The following is a 17,135-nucleotide window of genomic DNA, read 5'->3' on the forward strand; positions in this document are numbered from 1 at the left end:
AACACATAGTTACACCCATTATCTCGACCCAGACAGAAAATACAATCTTTTTCCTCTCTTGCAAAACACATACAACCACCCTGTTTACAAGACAGCAATATATATTGTGAAAATAACAAGGTAAAATGATAAAGATGAACGTAAATTGATAGAGAAAGATGTTATTACGGAAAAAATACGTTTTCCTCCGTCTATAAACTTATTTATTTCTGCTATATATTCATAATAATTAGACCTATGAAACTGCATTATGATTCTATTTTTAGCCATGCTCGTGGTGTGGGAGCTCGAAGTTGCAACTCAACCTCCATATTGCTAATCGGATCTGACCCTCCACTTTATTCTCCTGTGGCAGAGTCTAACCTTGGAGGACGTGCAGTTTTCTTATTTAGGACCGAAAATTCAACTCATTATCTCCTTTTTCCAAGCATGGGCCCAATGATAACGTAAAAAATAACTCGAAACTGCCATAAACATATTTTATATAAAAAAAGGTGAAAAAGTATTCATAACAATTTTTTTTTCCAGCCATTCCTAACAGATTATGTACTGAAATCATTCGACATCATCATATCTCATATATGCACAATACTTCAGCACCATTCGTGTTGTTTTGGGAGGTTAAAAAAAATAACATCGCCTGCCCAGTTGCGTTGCGGCAGTCCCTGGGCGGCGATATCGGTTGCCGATATTTCTGCAACTTCCGCACTCCATTGCAAGCAATAAAATGCGTCTAGGAAGCTGGGATTTGCATCTGAACTTTCTCTTCAATATGGCAAGAAAAAAAAAAACAATTTTCGAAACTTCAAAAAATGGCACCGGCGTTGGCCTGGTGTGCACAGAAAATTCCGGGCCTTCGGCCACGAAGGGGTTAACAATCTCCTGAATGGGCCAAAAAAGACATCCTCCAAGCCTCTTCAATGGACTGCACAGTCAGACCATGCCTTCACCACCCTCAAAAACCACATCGCCACCACACCCTGCCTAGCATACCCATCACCAGATGCCCCCATCACACTCACCACAGATGCCTCTGCCGAAGCTGTGGGTGCAGTCCTACAACAACAAGTCAATGGTTCAAACGTGCCTGTCGCATTCTTCAGCCAGCGCCTTAACCCTGCCCGGCGCAAATACAGTGCCTTCGACAGGGAGTTGCTGGCTATATATGAGGCAGTCAGACATTTCAAGCATCTTCTGGAGGGCAGAGAATTCACCATCCTCACTGACCATAAACCCCTTATTTACGCCATGGCTCAGAAAGGTGAAAATTGGTCTCCTCGGATGGCAAGACAGCTAGCCTTCATTTCAGATTGTTCCACTGACATCCAGCATATCAGTGGGGACCTGAACAAGGTTGCGGATGCCCTGTCCAGTGGAGTTTCAGCTGTTGGCCCTACAATACCCTCGCTTGACCATGCATCCCTGGCCCGGGAGCAGGAGGACGATCAGGAACTCCAAGAATTGCGGCAAGCCACGACCTCACTTCAACTGCAACAGTTTCAGGTCACCGGCACACCCGGGAAACTCTGGTGTGACATATCCTGCAGGACAGCACGGCCCTACATTCCCCAGCGATTCCAAAGGCAAGTCTTTAGTCATTACCATGAGATGGCGCACACAGGCATTCACGGCATGCAAAGCTTACTTAGCCAGCAAGTGGTATGGCCAGGGATGAGGCGTGACACCACCAACTGGGTCCGAGCATGTGTGGCGTGTCAGTCAGCAAAAGTGCATCGCCACGCCAAGACACCACTTCAACTGCTACCCACACCAACTCTATGATTCCACACGGTCCACATTTACATCCTCGGCCTCCTACCTGAATCTAGGGGTAATAGCTATATCTTAACGTTTATAGATAGAGCCACATCCATGCTGCACTCAATGACTGACCGTATGGCATATCACTTCCTGACATCCTGGGTCACTCGTTTCAGCGTCCCACAGGTCATCATCACAGACCAAGGCCCTCAATTCAAATCTTGGGCCTGGCAAGATCTAATGGACTTCCTGGGTGCCAAATGCCACTAACCTCCGCATATCACATTCAGGCAAACAGGATGATTGAGCGCTGCCATTGTCGCCTGAAGGAAGCACTGAGGGCACTTCCCCATCCGGTGAATTGGGTGGCTGCGCTGCCAATCCTCCTCCTAATCTTGAGGGTTACGGAGAAGGAGGACATTGGGTAAATCCCCGGCGGAGCTAACGTACGGGGAAGACTTCAGGCTACAGGGGCAGTTCGCCCTGCAACCAGGCATGCCAGCCCTGGTTATCCTCCCAGAGCTCCAGCAGACAATGCAGGCGCTACAACCAGTCTCTCCCCGTTCTCGCCTGCACCAGACAACGTTCATCCCGCACTCCCTACCAGACACCGAACAGGTCTTTGTGAGGAGGGCTCAACACACATCACCATTCCAATCCCCATACGAAGACCCATACCCGGTGATCACAAACTCACACAAGACAGTACCAATATACAAACATGGGAAACCATTCACAATCTCTGCAGACAGAGTCAAACTGGCCACACCACAAACCCAGTCACAGACAACACCCCACATGTCACCCCCCAACCTTTCCAGCCCACCAACAACACGCCCACAACCAACACTTCATATCCCAGCACCAACACCTACATGTACTACCCATACACAAACACACACACCATCCTCTTTGTCAATTCGTACCCTCTGCTACCTGTCATCACCACACCCCGACTCAGGGGTCATGCAGACAAGCACACCTCTACCACTGATGCAAACACTCCTTCACCACCACCCACACTACCATCCACAAACACGACCTCCAGCACTAACCCTATTACCTCTAACTCACCCTCTCTGTCAACCTCACACGATCCTACCTCTCACCTTACTCCCCCACCCACCACGTCTCAACCCGTCCTTACACTTCATCCACTCTCTCTGTCAACCCCAGCTCCAGCCCCTTACACAATCCTTAACTCTAACTCATCCTCTCGATCACCCTCAGGCGATCCTACCCCACACTCTTTCCCACCAATCCCTTCCCCCCCAGTCAATACCCCTCATCCATCAACACCCATCGTTCCCGTAATCCCTCCACTACTAACCGCAACCCTACAAACTACATCAGTAACTACCACATTTACCTACACTCAATCAGGCTGTCTCAGCAAACCACCACAATTTTACACTCCAGCATAATCTGATACCATAAACCGCAGACACTCCATGTCATCACACCTATGTTGCATTCGTATGGTACACAATTGTTTTTTGTGTTTCTGCTACCTTATATAAAAGCTCAATTGTAAAGGTGGGCATAACCCTCTCATTCGTTCGTTCATCATAACTAAACACGTCAAATGTTCATACAGAAAGTTATGTTCGGTTACTATTGCTTAGTTTATAGTCATGCCTCCCACATTTAATACGTTACTCCATCACACATAGCCATGGAATGAACTTGTCATTAGAAGCTCTCCTGTCTGTGACAAGTATTATTTGTAATTACCACATCCAAATCACTTTCATATATTCGCTCACTTTAAAAGTGGTGTATATATATATATATATATATATATATATATATATATATATATATATATATATATATATATATATATATATTTGTACCTTGTACCCTAATTATATTTTTTTTGTTTCCCTCTCTCTTTTCTTCCTGTGTTATTGCCATAAAACGGAGGGGGGGGGAGGGAGAAGGGGAGTGCTGTGGCATATATTACACCACAAAGTATTGTGCCTTGGTGTGCATTTCATCTAAACATGTGGTTTCCTTCCCTCATGGTTTTTCCCTCATTTCACCATACACACGTGGTTTCCTTCCCTCATGGCTGTTTCCACACCTCATTCTCGGAATCAGCATTGCTATTGGTGCCACTACCAATAGAATTCAATTTCCCTTCCCTTCTCACCTATAGTGGTGCCTAAATCAATCAAATTTGAATATTCAGGCGACCTACGCTGACCAGTGCTCCGCCCACCTCATTAGGGGGCTTTAAACCAAGCAGGCGACCTAGTTTCGGCCTTCTTTCTATTCTCAACTTCCCCCCGGCTACTACTTGCTTTGCTCTCCATCTCTCCTGGTATAATCTGGCCACGTGGTACAACTTTACATATACAATATACATAAACACATCAGCCCAGCTTCTCACTAAATTCATTACTCATATTTGTAGTCTGTAACTATTTTATCCATGTAATTGATCACACATGCTGTAATGTAATGACCTTGGACTATTTTGAAATCATGCAGTAACTCTGTATTGTTTCCAGTCAATAATCACTCTCCTGTTTGTTTCTTCCCACCACATTTGTGTTTATCTATCCTTACCATTTGCCTTGGTGTAGCCCCTAGAAAAATATTCCCATAACTAAAACGCAACAGTGGTGACCCCAGCCTCAAAACTTCGCCACACTAGTGGGGAACACGCCAAGGCCTGCACTGAGCTGTTAGATTGGCATCTGAAGTAAAAAATCAAAGGCTTGCTCTTTGACACTACAATTTCAAATACCAAGATTACGGTCAGGTGCTTGTGCACTAATTGAGGCATCTTTTGGAAGGGAACTTACTATATATGGTTAGCCTGTAGTAACCACATATCTGAAGTAGTTTTTTCAGATGTAACTGAAACCCTTGAACCGTCATGTGGCCCAGAAATATATATTTTTTTAACATTTTGAGAAATGCTGGAACAAGATCAGTCAAGAAGGTTTTCAGCCAGTAATTGTGATGTTTAGTTCTACTCAAGAATCTCCGCTTCGGGAAATGGTACTATAGTATTTACATGCAGTAAATGAAGAACATTCACCTGAAGACTACATGGAAATATTGGGGCTGTCTCATATTTCTAGGCAGTACACCAGATGGAGAATACATACTTAGTGCTCCTGGTGCCATACACAATGCTCAATGGATGATGAAAATAATATATACTTTGAATATATTGCTCTTTATTGATCAGTTTAAGCTCACTGCTTGTGAATTTAAAGATTTACTGAAACTTGGAATATTATTCTCTATGATATAAGATTGGGTCTGACATGAAGCTCCAATCCCATGAAAGGACCTTTTCAATTATTTGAAGTTGATTTACATGTTTCAGTCATACCCTGATGTCAGTATTAGTGAGAATATCTTGAAAACAATCAAACAGCATTTCTGATATTTGTCTGAACACCTATCTCAATGGCTCTATTTGACAACTCTGTAAGCAACAAAACAAAGACTGCAACGGCTGGAATCTTAGAGAGCACCAAAACCAGACAGTGCACGTCGCACTCCAGCCACACAAGTTGATACTAGTCATTCATTAGAAGGATACATTACAAGCAGGTCAATGAAACTCTTTGACATGGTAATTGTAAACGGTGAAGAGTTAGAATTTCTAGAAATAAGACCGTGCTATCTGGCTAGCAGATGACACTTATCCTGCCATACAGAAGATGTGAGAAGTAAACGTAGTGAATCATTGCACAGAAAGAGGCATTAGTTTCACTGAGTATTACAACAGTAAACTGACAAAAAATTAAGACCAAGAAGTAGTTTTTATTACAAACAGACAGAATTCATAGACAAAGGTATTCATCTTCCAATAAATCTGCAGTCTTGCCTCAATAAAGTACTTAAACTTTTTCACTGAACTCTACCTACCTAAACTTAATAAGTTTAATTGTATAATAAGCAACATACTTGACCTCTTTCTTACAACTAATCCTTCTGCTTACACTGTTAATCTTTCCTCTCTGTTGGGCTCCTCCGATCACAATCTATTTACCTTAACCTGGCCTATCACTCCGGTAAGGCCTGTGGACCCTCCAAAGAAATGTCGACTGTGGCACTTTGGAGCTGCGGATTGGGAGGCCCTTAGGCAGTACTGCTTTGATTTTCCATGGAATGATTATTGCTTCCATGGTCGGGAGCCATCTGAATGTGCATTGCTTATTACGGAGGTTGTTACGGAGGCTTGTGGCCTTTGGTTCCTTCTTCCTAGCATTAAAAAAAAAAAACTCTCGGGCATGGAAGCATGCATTCCCTTCTCATATCCTGTGACTAATGCAAGAAACTCTTGGTTTAATCATGCTTGTTCTAAAGTTGTCCGCAACAAGGGGAGGGCCTATAAAAGGCACCAGAACCAACCCACCCCTGAATCACATCTTGCTTATGTTTCTGCCCAGAATCGTGCTAGGTCTGTTCTTCGCTCTGTTAATAATAATTTCATCCATACTAAATGCTCTCAACTCTCCAACTCGAATTCTTCTCGCTCCTTCTGGCACTTTGCCAAAAACCTTTCTAGCAATTTTACCTCATCATCCTTCCCCCTCTTTTTCTACTCTGATGGTTCTGTAGCTATTTCTTCTGACAAAACAGATCTCTTTGCTCAGACTTTCTCCTCCAGTTCCACCTTAGACGATTCTGGTGCTGTTCCTCCATCACTTCCCCCCTTTTACTTCCTCATGGCTGACATTAAAACTTCTTCAGCTGATGTATTTTCTGCTATCACTGGCTTTAATACTAAAAAGGCAAATGGGCCTGGTGGAGTCCCTCCTGTTGTCCTCAAGAACTGTGCTTCTGTGCCTACACCCTGCCTAGGCAAACTCTTTCACTTTTGTCTATCAACTTGTACCTTTCCTTCTTGCTGGAAGTTTTGCTGTCATTCAGCCAGTCCCAAAGAACGGTGACCATTCCCAACCTTTAAAGTATCATCTAATTGCTTTAACATCCAGAGTCTCAAAAGTTTTCATGTCAATTCTTAACCCCTCCACCCATGATGACGCATTTGTCGTCATTTGGGCGTGTCTGTGACTATACTCAATGATGCGTTTGTCATCATAAAAGCATAAGAAATCCTCATCAGAGAAAAAGTTTTTGGTCGATCGGCGTCAATTTTGGAGACATCATAGTTCCCGTGCCTTGTCAAAAGTAATGACTTGGGAACCTCAGGGCCTGAGGCGCGCAGCAGCACAGGCAGGTTGATTAGTTCCGCATCAGCTGTCAAGGGAGAAGGAGCGCGTGGCTGCGCATTTAAATTGTACTCTACTCCATCCCAGGATGCACGTCATATTCCACTATACCAATAGTGCTTGTTTTTACTTTTGGGGCACTATTGTGATTAGGTTTGGTGTTTGCAATAGGGAATTAGGTTTTTGTGAATCATTCCTGGCCGTTATCAGCCATTGGCCCAACGAATATTGTGCTAGGCCTACCCTGTTTTTTGGCGTGTCCCAACAATTACACTCCCTCTACCCTCCACCCAATGTGAGTATTCAACCGTTGAACAACAGTAACAGTGAATCAGGTGAATATTGTGTGCAATAGCTAGTGAGGAAGGACATGGTGAAACGTTTAGCAGAGGGAGGCAGGAAACCGCCTGACGACACGGCATTGTCTTGAACAGAATATTTGGCAAGGTGTTGATGAAGTCCTTGTTTTCTGCTGATATGTGGTAGAAAATGTTATTGTGCAACAGATAGAACTATAGTGCAACGAGTGTACGCGATGAAATATTGGCTGGGGAGGAGTCACGTACACCCTACAGCCACTGCACGCCATTGTCAGGAGGGGATAAAATAGAGGAGGTTTATAGGGATAATTGATTTTATCATATTATTATATTTATTCCGTATTCTTTCTGTGTGAAAAAAAGTACGAGTGTTATTGATATGTTTATCGTATGCTTGTGTGGATGAATGTAAACACTGCATCACGTGCTCATCAGAAAATATCGTCTGCGATACCTTAGGTATCGCACGTGACATACAGAGCACGTTCAGGTACTGTTGTGGTAAAATATACTGTATGTCTCAGAAAATGATGGATTTGATTATGTGTATTGTGAAATAAAATCGTAAACACTGTAGCGTCATCAGGTAAGAGAAACATCATCTGCCACAACTAAGTGCACAGGTAAGGGCCACGTACTTGCACTTGTTGTGGTGTAATATACTGTTTATCTCACATATTGATAGATTTAGTTATGTTTTATGTGAAAGACAGTAAATGACTGACCAAATTGCTTGTAGGACAGAGTGCATCTCGTACATCTGAGTTAGCACAAAGGGGGCGTAATGCAATGCGAGGTTAGGAACAAGTGCATTTACATTTTATTGGTGAAATATACTTTGTATCTCATACATTATATATTTTGTTATTTGTTTATGTGAAAAGAAAGTTAAAAGAGAACCACGTGCTCCTCTAGAAATCATCATCTGCTACACCTTAGCTCCCAAGTATGGGGCATGTAATTGACCTACATAAGACGTGCATTTAAATTTTATTAGAGAAATATACTGTGTATCTCATATATTAATAGATTAGGCTACGTACTATGTGGAAATAATGTGAAAGACTGAGCCACGTGCTCATAATGAAGAGTGTGTCATACACCTGAACTAGCACAAAGATAGCGAAATGCAACGTGACATATGTAATTGTAGATGGTGTGATATACTGTGTATCTCATACAGAGATATATTTTGTTATTTGTTTATGTGAAAAGAAAGTGAAAGTGAACCACGTTCTCCTCTAGAAATCATCTTCTGCTACATCTTACTGCCCAGGTATGAGCCATGTAATTGACTTACATAGGACGTGCATTTACATTTTATTGTGAAATATACTGTGTATCTCATATATTGATAGATTAGGCTACGTATTATTTGGAAATAACGTGAGCTCGTAATGAAGAGAGTGTGTCGTACACCTGAGCTAGTACAAAGGCAGTGAAATGCAACGCAAGGTTAGGAACACGTGCATTTACTTTTTTTTTTTTTTTTAATATACTGTATATCCCATGCATTGATATATTTGGTTATATTTTATGTGAAAAGAGAGTGAAAAAATGACCCACGTGCTCATAATGAAGCTTGTCTGTCGTTCACTTGAGCTAGCACAAACGTAGCGAAGTGCAACGCGAGGTTAGGAACACGTGCGTTTACATTTTATTTTGGGTGAAATATGCTGTGTATCCCATGTATTGATATATTTGGGTATGTTTTATGTTAAAAGATAGTGAAAAAATGACCCACGTGCTCGTAATGACGAGTGTGTGTCGTACACGTGAGCTAGCACAAAGGTAGCGAAATGCAATGCGAGGTTAGGAACACGTGCATTTGCATGTTTTATTTTCTTGGTGAAATATACTGTGTATCCCATGTTTTGATAAATTTGGCTATGTTTTATGTGAAAGGACAGTGAAAAAATGACCCACTGCAGTGTGTTCTCATAAGGGAAACACTGTCTGCTACACCTTAGTGCACAGGTAATGGCCTACAGAACTCATCCATTTACATATTACTGGTGAAATGTACTGTGTATCTCATAAAAATAATAGATTTGGTTATGTGTAATGTGCAAAGAAAATGAAAGAGGTAATCACGTGCTAGTGGCCCCTACCTGTGTGCTAAGTCAGGTGTATGGGACGATGTTTTTCAAGGACATACATGTATATTATACACCTTTGCATTGTGCCAGTGTTGAGCCAAGTTCTTGGCTGGCTGTGAATAAAATATCTTGACCCATACAAAGTGATAGATTGGGTTATGTTTTATGTGTAAAGTCAGTGAAAGATTGACCTACTGCAGTGTGTTCTCGTAAGAGGAACATTGCCTGCTACACCTTAGTGCACAGGTAACTGACTACGGAACATGTCAATTTACATGTTACTGGTGAAATGTATTGAGTATCTCATAAAAATGATATATTTGGTTAAGTGTAATGTGCAAAAAAAATGAAAGACGTAACCACGTGCAAGTGGACCCTACCTGTGCGCTAAGTCAGGTGTAAGAGATAATGTTTTTCAAAGACATAAACATGTATCATGAACCCTTGTGTTGTGCCAGTGTTGAGCCAAGTTCTTGGCTGACTGTCAATAAAATATCTTGACTCCTTTATTTCAGCTCACACTCCTACCACAGCATTGGACTGCCACAGGGTACACAATCCCTCTGACAGCAATTTATTCTCCAGTTGGCTTGCAATGACAGCAGTCTTGCAAAGATGAAACACGGGTTGGCACCACGAGTGGCATCAGATCCTCGATGAGATAGAGTCAGAGAGCGACATTGAAAGCGACAGTTCTGGGGTGAAGGAGGTTGAGCTGCCACCATCCGGTCAGCAAGTGGAGCTGTCCTACCGGCTTCCATTGTGGGAGACCACATCACCATCATTGGCCGGCTTCACCAGAGAACCCTCCTCACCTGTGGGACCTGCCAGTCCCACCACTCTCTACATCAGTTCCCAATCTCCAGGCCCCTCTGTCCCCCTTGGCAAGCCAGTGTCACCAGAAGCCGGGCCATCATTCGTTGTGATGGCCCCTCCACCAGCTTCTGCCATGCAGGATGCCACAGTGACATCCTCGCTGGCCAGGCTGAGGAGGCTGGTGTACCCAGAGCCCTCTGTCTCATCCTCGTCCTCGTCCGAGGCATCCCCTCCCTGACGAGGGTGCTGTGGTCCGCTGCCTGGACAGGGGGTACATCCAAGGGGTCAGAGGGGAGGCCAAAGGGTGTCAACAGGTCGATCCGCTGCCACCGCCGCTGAAGAGAATCCCAGGTGGAGCCAGTTCACACCGAACCACGGGCCGTTCACTGGCTCTCCAGGGATCCAGGTGGATATTCCAACAACTTCCCTGCAGTTCTTCCAGCTCTTTTTCATGCAGGAGTTGTCATACCTCACTGTGGAAATCAACTGGTATGCCACATTCCTGGGGACTCAGCTGGATACCTGGTTCTCCTGCAGTGAAGAGATGCCCAAGTTCCTTGGGTTATACCTTTTCATGGGGGTCGTGCACGTGCCAACCATTAGGCACTACTGGCGGAGCTCTGAGTCACACGACTACCCTAGGGTCCGGCGGGTGATGAGTGGAAGGCACTTCACCCTCATCCTGAAGCACTTCCACGTCTTCAACTCGCTCACCATTCCCCAGGACAACCAAGATCAGCTCATCTGCGTTCACACGGTCATGGAGTACCTTCTCCAGCGGTTCCAGTCAGCGTACCTATGCGAGGAGCAGCTCAGCCTGGATGAGGGCTCTGTGGGGTGGAAGGCCCGTCTGTCCTTCTGCATCTACAACTCCCAGAAACCCACCAAGTATGTCATCATGATATACATGCTGGTTGAGTCGTCCTTGGGCTACATCTGGAACCTCGAGGTCTACACGGGGGTGCAGCATACCCTCGAGAACACCGTGTTGGGCATCGTGGAATCATTGAAGGACCAGGGCTAGAAGTTGTTCATAGACAACTATTACAATTCTGTACCCCTGTGCGAACAACTCTTCACTGCAAGATTTTACGTGTGTGGGACCCTACGGCTGCCTAGAGGAGCGCCACGCCAGCTGCAGGCCATCGCCAGGGCTAAGAGCCTGCCCAAGGGGTGCATGGCATAGAGGCACAAGGACAATGTGCTATTCCTGCTGTGGAGGGACAAGCACATTGTGAACATGGTGTCCACCTTCCACACTGTGGACACCATTCTGAAGAGGGTTTGAGGAAAGGTGTGGGGTAATGACAGGCGGACAACCTAGGTGGAGATGGTTGTTCACAAGCCCGTCATTGTGGAGGTGTACAATAGGTACATGAGTGGGGTGGATCATTTCGATCAGATGGTCCAGTCCTACCCCATCCAATGCCGAACTGTCAAAGTGGACAAAGACGATTACATTCTACTTCGTCCACATGGCACTGTTCAACTTGTTTGCCTTGTATAAGAAGTACAGATGTGCACAAGTAATTCTCCTTGAATTTGTGGAGCAGATCATCTATGATCATCTGCATTTCCACAAAGAGGACTGGACACACACTCCATCTCGCCCCAGACCTACTTACCCAGCGGCCATCACCAGCAACACGGCAACACCTGGCACACAGCAGGCACAACCACCAGCGCCAGGATGGGCCCAGCCACCACCAGCACCAGCACAGCCTGCATAACATCCCACACCAGCACCACCAGAAGCACGGCCATCACAGGTGCCACCATCACCACCAGCACCACCTGCAGGAAGCCCATCAGGGGTGCCAGCACCGCCACCACCTCCAATTGCTGGTCTGTCGGGAGAACCTGTGCCTGGACCTGCAGCTCCCGCACGACAGGACCACAGAGCATGAGGGTATCCAAGCAAGCGTCGCCGGGTGATTGATGAGGGTGTGTGGTTGGATCGCACTCTGGGCCACCACCAGGCGAGGATCCCCAACAAGAAGAGGCTCAGGTGTACCTTGTGCTTCAAGTTGGGAGTGAGGAAGAACACAAGGAACGTGTGTCGTGTATGTGATATGCGCTTTTCTTGGGTGATTGTTTTGACCAGTACCATACCGAACGATACCTTCACTAGTGGAGCACACACACACACACACACGAGGCACAAAGGAGAGCAGACGCATGATGCCACCACTCCATACCTGGCCAACGTGGCCAGTGGCATTACCTAAATTAGTGTCTTTATATGAGTCAAGCTCTGTACTGGGTTAGACTAAATTGTGTTCTAATATAAAAAAAAAAAAAAAAAAAATTAAGCAAGCTTTGCTCAAACAGAAAAGAAAACAAAGTTGAGCAAGAATGCGGACAATCAGCTGATCATTTGTTTAGCCTACGACTGCGCCAGAGAATGTAAGTACTATATGTGCTTTTAGTACTACAGGATGACCACATACTTTAGTAAAGCAAATTTGGAAAAGAAAAGGAATAAAGGTAGAAAGCAGGATGATGATTTCTACCAAGAACTGGTTGAAATGGACTCTCACAGTAAACTGGTGGAACGAGTACACAGACTAGAGATGGCTTCTCAGAATGAGATTGATGAAATTAAGAAACAGATACACTTGCAAAAGGAAGAAATAGAAAAATTAGGAAAGGAAGTCAACAAGAAAGACACAGCCATAGATGAGTTAACAGTAGAAATGGGTACACTTAGGAGGAAAATTAGTGAAATGGCAAGTACAGTAGTCAACCACGAGAGTATTATGGAAGAGTTCAAAAATCATACAGAGGAAATTAGGTATGTAAGCAGTGTGATAGACCAGAACAGTGATATTGAGAAGATAACACAGGTGAATGAAGCTGTGCAAAGCTACAAAAATGATGTGGAAACCACTTATGCTGAAATGGTGAAAGTAAAGAAAGATTTAGAAACAAGGGTGGAAGAAAAATGCATTAAAAAGGAAGTGAAAAGAATAATCCAAAACAATCCTAAGTTAGTCAGAGATTCAATAGATATCAACTAATCTACAGTAATCAATGGTATAGAAGAGGAAGAAGTAAATAAACAAGATAAAAAAGGAGATGGCAAATGTAATGAGCATATTAAAAGAAGTATCAGAGGAAATCTGTAGTAAAGACATAGAGGAACACAAAAGGTTAGGGAAATAAGAGAGAAGCAAGTCAAGACCCCTAAAGGTAACCTTCCAGAGTGTAAACACAGTGGAGGAGATATTAAAAACGGCATTGAATCCTATGGAAAAAGAGGAGTTCAAAAATGTATGGATAAAATGATGCCTTACACAAGAGGAACTGGAATTACTGAAAGAGAAGAGGGAGGAAACAAAAACAAAAAATGAGGGAAGATCAGAGGAGGAGAAGAATACATTTTTTTTTTACAATGTAATAGGATTGCAGGTATGAAACTGGTACATAAACAGGAGGGAATAAAAAGGAGGAAGGTAGTAGAACCAAGTCATGACAAGTATATAAACGAGATGATTGAGTTGATGTACTCAAATGTGAATGGAATGGTATCTAAATTATTAGAGATGAATGATTATGTCAGAGAAAATGAACCACATATAATATGCCTAACTGAAACAAAATTAACACCAAGGATATCAAATAACATCCTAAACTTAAAGGAATATAATATATGGAGAAGAGATAGGAACTTAAAAAAAGGAGAAGGAATTATAATAATAACAAAGAAAAATCTAAAAGTCAAAGAAATAGAACTAGATACACCCTCACAAGTAGAACTGATTGCAGAAGAGATCAATACATCTGAAGGGAAAGTAATTGTAGCCAATTTGTACATGCCACCCAGATCAAACACATGAGAAAGAGACGAATATGAGGACCTGGCAGAGAATACAATTCAGAGTTTAAGAGCATTACTACATAAAATGGAAGAGAAATCGGAAAAAATTATACTAACTGGAGGTCTTAATACAAATATAAATTGGAATACTCTTGATATAATAAGCCAAGACAGCTGTTGGGACCAAAAGCTCCTGGATCTCGTGCAAGAGTTTTTCCTAACGCAACATGTAAGGGAAAGCACCAGAAAAAGAGGACTCGATGTACCTTCAATGCTAGATCTTATATTTACTAGGCAAGAAAACGATATTGATAATTTAATATATCACCCTCCATTCGGCAAAAGCGACTAAATTGCAACTTCAGGATTGCATATGACATAGTTAACAGCAATGAAAGTTACAAAAAGAGCCTAAACTAAAAAAAGGGAAACTATCATGACCTAAAGAAGTACTTCTTATAAATTGATTGGGAAAAGGAGCTTAGAGGACAAGATTTTAATGCTATATATAACAAATTCTGTGAACTTTATGAAATAGGAGTCCAGAAGTACATCCCAGAGCACAAAGAAGCAGAAAAGAAAATAAAGAAATTATTCAAAACAGAATATAAAAAATCAAAAGAAAAAAGAGATTTGTTGTGGAATAGATACAGAAGACACAATAGTGAAAGGGCATATAATAATTACAAACAGGCAAGAAACGATTATACAAGAATAAGGAGGGAAGCCCAAAAACAGTTTGAGGAGGATATCATAACTAAAAGTAGTGATCAACCGAAGCTATTTTACAGTTACATCAGCAGCAAAACCAAAGTAAAAATTAAAATACAATCCATTACAGACGGGGGAATCACCTATACACAAGAGAAGGATATTTGTGAAGCACAAAACAAGAATTTCCAATCAGTTTTTACAGAGGAAACACATTTTGGGAGGGATTATGTGGAACATGCATGCCCACACATGCTACCAGATATACAAACATCAGAAAAAGTAATACAAGAGGAGCTAAGTAAATTAGACAAAGGAAAAGCAAATGGTCCTGATGAAGGTCATGTTGGGTGCTGCGTGAATGTGCAAAGGAGTTAAGTAAACCATTATTTTTCATTTTCAAGAAATCCTTGAGTCAAGGTAAACTACCTGATATTTGGAAGAAAGCAAACATTGTTCCCTTATTCAAGAAAGAGAAGACAAAATCCACTCAATTACCGACCAGTATCACTTACCAGTGTTGTAACCAAGGTATTAGAAAAGCTTATAAGAAAAGCTTGGGTAAATCAGCTAGAAGAAAACAGTATGATAACAGAAAAACAGTTTGGTTTCAGAAAAGGAAAATCATGTGTTACTAATCTTTGAGCTACTATGACAGAGTAACAGACACATTACAGGAAAGAGAATGATGAGTGGACAGTATCTGTTTAGATTTCAAGAAAGCATTTGACACAGTACCACACCAGAGACTTTTATGGAAACTGTACCATCAAGGAAGAATTCGAGGCAAATTGTATTGTTGGATGCAAGATTTTCTCATGAAAAAAGAAATGAGAACAGTACTAAGGGACTCATCATGGAAAGAAGTGACTAGTGGAGTACCACAGTGCTCAGTGCTGCAGTGCTGGCACCAATCATGTTTTTAGTGTTTATAAATGATATAGACAGTAACACTAGAAATGAAAGCTATCTAAATATGTTTGCAGATGATGCAAAAATACAAAAGAGAATTACTAACACAGACTCTTGTAAAGAGCTACAAGAAGAATCAAATAAACTTCATGAATGGAGTAATACATGGCAAATGGACTTCAATGTGAACAAGTGTCATGTAATCAAGTTTGGTAAAAGTGGAAAAAGACCTGATTGGGATTATACATTAGGTAATAAAACCCTACACACAGCAGAAACAGAGAAGGACCTAGGTGTGATTATCAATAATGGACTATCTCCGGCTGACCACATCAGTGAGAAGGTACGGAACACGTATACACTGCTTGCAAATATGAGAATAGCATTCACATACATAAATGAAGACATGGTAAGAAAGATAATAACATCATTCATCAGACCAACCCTGGAGTATGCATCAGTAGTCTGGGGTCCTCATCTCAAAAAACACATAGACAAGATTGAAAAAGTTCAAAGGGCCACTACAAGATGGGTACCAAGCTTAAGGGATCTAAGCTACGTAGAAACACTAAATAAATTGAATCTACCAACAATGCAGGAGAGAAGGAAAAGAGATGACATGATTATGCTACATAAATGCATATCAGGGAAGGGGAAAATAGACATAAATGATACTTAACCTATGGGGATGCATCAGCAAGAGGACACTGCAAAAAACTGCATAAAAAGAGAGGTGATAAAGACGTGAGGAAATTTAGTTTCCCAAATAGAGCAATTGATCAGTGGAATGCACTACCAAATGAAATAGTGTGTGCCAAAACAATTCACAAATTTAAGGATATGTACAATAGATATGGTTTAAGACACGGGACAGTACGAGCTTGACTCATTCCTGTAAAGATACAATTAGGTAAGAACACACACACAGTACAAAATTCCTCACCTCCCAACCGATCTGGTCCTGCAGGAAGATTGTCGCCACTGGAGTAGTACATATTTTTTTTTATTTATCTGTTTACCTCTATTTATGTCAGTATATTTACATATACAGATATAATGTTATTTACCTCAACACAGTGATAGGGAAATAAATACAGCTCCATTTTCAGTTGCTAGCAACAGGTTTATTGTTCATGTGTGGTTTCTGAGAGGACTAAAAACAAAACAGAAGTAATTATATAAAATAATTGTTAGTATGAAACCAAAGAATGCATAGCTAGCAAGCATAAAAGTGTTAGTGAGCTACGGGAAAATAACGTAAGTGAACGCGGCTGACGGCGGGTCAGCGCGCAGCAAAATACACTGTAGTTTTTTGCATTTTTCTCGAAAACCATGAGGCCTAGGATCACCATTCTTGACTGACACATTGTACATAGGATGATGAAATAAAAAACATAACGGTGTCGAGAAAAGTTCTTCGCAAAAGGCTCCCCAAGTAAAAAGGTTGTCTGTCGAAAATGAGTTTTACTCTTTCGCTTATTACTCAGTGACC

General features: G+C 42.2%; 1 protein-coding gene across 1 annotated transcript in view; it reads right to left on the reverse strand.

Moving 5' to 3' along the window:
• LOC145407291 (glutamate receptor ionotropic, delta-1-like) overlaps window positions 1–17,135 on the reverse strand; it is a 528,461-nt gene that overhangs the window by 147,019 nt on the left and 364,307 nt on the right. The gene's annotated exons all lie outside the window — the stretch shown is intronic.

The sequence above is a fragment of the Coenobita brevimanus genome, chromosome 8 (assembly GCF_032717465.1).
Source record: "Coenobita brevimanus isolate Jiangsu-jjx chromosome 8, ASM3271746v2, whole genome shotgun sequence".
NCBI classification, from domain to species: domain Eukaryota; kingdom Metazoa; phylum Arthropoda; class Malacostraca; order Decapoda; family Coenobitidae; genus Coenobita; species Coenobita brevimanus.